We start from the raw sequence: 2,859 nt of genomic DNA, 5'->3' as shown, positions 1-2,859 counted from the left end.
CTCATTCCCTCACTTACTGCCTCCCTCACTCACTCACCCACTCCTTTTCTCACTCACTTCCTCACTCACTCCCTCACTCACCCACTCCTTTGCTCACTCACTTCCTCACTCACTCACTCACTTCCTCACTCACCCACTCCCTCACTCCCTCCCTCACTCACTCCGTCACTCACTCTGACCCACTCCTTCACTCACACTCCATTACTCACTCACCGACCCACTGCCTCGCTCATTCACTTCCTCACACACTCATCACTCACTCCGTCGCTCCCTCACTCACTCACTCCCTCTTCACCCACTCCCTCCCTCCCTCCCTGCCTCCCCCACTTAAAGTTGAGAATAGGAAATCCACAAACTGGTTCATCCACTTCATTCAGTCCTGTTTTAATCTTTCTTTGTGTCACAACTGTCCTTACCCAACCACCAACCTCCCCAACCAAGCACTCACCCTCCACTCCCACCTCTCTGTGCTTCACATCGCAGTCGAGCAGCCAGCCCGGCTGTGACTGTGTACTTTCCTTCAGCATCTCCCACACAGATCCTCAGTCCAGCTCAGGCACCATCACACCTCCTGCTGGAAGTATCCATCGCTAACCCCATGGTTAGGATTGTATTGCCTGTCCCTAGTTGCCCCTTGAGAAGGTGCAGTCCACCTGCTGTGGGTTGACCCACAATGCTGATAGGGAGGCAATTCCAGCAACACTGAAGGAACGGCAATTTATTCCCAAGTCAGGACGGTGAGTGGCTTGGAGGGGAACTTGCAGGGGGTGGTGTTCCCATGTACCTGCTGCCCTTGTCCATCTAGATGGAAGTGGCCGTGGATTTGGAAGGTGCTGTCTGAGGACCTTTGGTGAATTTCTGCAGTGCATCTTGTAGATGGTACACACTGCTGTTACTGAGCATCGGTGGGGGAGGGAGTGGATGCTTGTGGATGTGGGGCCAATCAAGAGGCTGCTTTGTCCTGGATGGTCAATGATAATCCCCAGAATGGTGATAGTGGGGGATTCAGTGATGGTAACACCACTGAATGTCAAGGGGCGGTGGTTAGATTGTCTCTTGTTGGAGATGGTCATAGCCTGGCATTTGTGTAGCGTGAATGCTAGTAGCCATATGTCAGCCTGGATATTGTCCAGATCTTGTTGCTTGTGAACACGCACAGTTTTAGTATCTGAGGAGTCATGAATGGTGCTGAACATTGTGCAATCATCGGTGAACATCCCCACTTCTGACCTTATGATGGAGGCAAGGTCATTGATGAAGCAGCTGAAGACAGTTGAGCCTGGGACATTACCCTGAGGAACTCCTGCAGTTGGGGGAGAGGGTGAGGGGGAGGCAGTGAGGGGGAGAGGGGGAGGGGGGGCGGGAGGGGGTGAGGGGGAGGCTGTGAGGGGAGAGGGTCGGGGAGACAGTGTGGGGAGAGGCAGTGGGTCTTGCTACCCCTGAGTATATGGCCTCAAATTTGTGGGGGAGACCCCACTTTGGGAAATTCCTGTCTTATCCATTTGGGAAATGGTCACTTTTGCCTGAGCTCCTATTCTGTCCCTGGACCGTACCCTCCCTGACAACCTCCTCATGTTCATTTATTGTTTGACCCAAAAACCTGGTCTTTTCATGCTGGGTCAGGGGGCAGAGGTCATGCACTCGGTGTAGGTGACGAGAGTATGATCCTGGCACAGTTTCTAACTTGTTCCTCCAGCTCGTTATGGGAACACTCTGAGCAAACAGCTCAGTATTTATAACATTCCTCAACACATTCTGAAAATATCAGAAACTCAGAATGTTTCAGAAACAGGTTGGAGTCATTCCTTCAAATCAGGAGAATGGTTCATAGAGAAAAGGGAGCAGTGAGGAATACAGAGGCAGCTGTAGGCCATTCAGCCCCTCAACATCTCCTCTATTCACCAAGCTCATGGCCAATCAGAGCGAATGCCAGGCCGAGACAGAGATGAGAGGTGCAGGGCGAAATAGGGAGGAGGGGAGAGGATGAGGAGGAGCGGGCGTCCTCAGAATGGAAGGGGACAAGGTGAAGGAGGAGAGGGTGGGAAACAGGAAGACATAGAAGATCCAAGGGCAGGGCTGTGGGATCAGTCTTGTGTCTGTAAATGACCGCAAGATTTCCCAACTGACCAATCACACGCAGGCTTAGGATCTGTCAATGTCAATCGAAACTTAGTCTCCGTCAGCCTTGCAGCCAATAAGAATTCTCCAAATTCACAACTGTGATTGGTGGAGGATTGATACAACTAGCCAATCAGAATGGATGTGACGGAGCAAGTGATTGATTAACACAGTCCATCATAGTGATCAACTCCAGTGTAACCAATCACTGCTGTCGGGAGGTGATAGACTGGATTTCTCCAGGACTGGGAATCAGGAGGCACACACTCGACAGAAACAGTCCTGGATCCTAGGCCGGCCTGAGATCGCACTGGGACAGAGAGAGCTCTGTGCACGCAGATCAGACAGGGATTCTCAAATACATCCTTCACCCGAGCAACACACATCCACAAAACCCATTCCCTATCTCCAACAGAGACTCCAGAGGGAATCCCAGGCGGGACTGTACCTGGCGACAGTAATAATCTTCATATACTGCTTCATAGTGAGGATTCTCCAGACACACAACAGATCCCAATCGATCATCACAACCTGTAAACACAAACACAAAGGATCACATGGGGAAAGAGCACAAGATACCAAAATTCACAGACTCTTATTGGACTATAGGGTCCCACACACACTGACTCTCATTGGGGTACAGTCCCACACACACTGACTCTCACTGGGGTACAGTCCCCCACACACACTGACTCTCACTGGGGTACAGTCCCACACACACACTGACTCTCACTGGGGTAC

This window comes from Rhincodon typus, unplaced genomic scaffold (assembly GCF_021869965.1).
Source record: "Rhincodon typus isolate 14 unplaced genomic scaffold, sRhiTyp1.1 hic_rhity00000517, whole genome shotgun sequence".
NCBI classification, from domain to species: Eukaryota; Metazoa; Chordata; class Chondrichthyes; order Orectolobiformes; family Rhincodontidae; genus Rhincodon; species Rhincodon typus.
Note: the sequence above shows the minus strand (reverse complement) of the source record.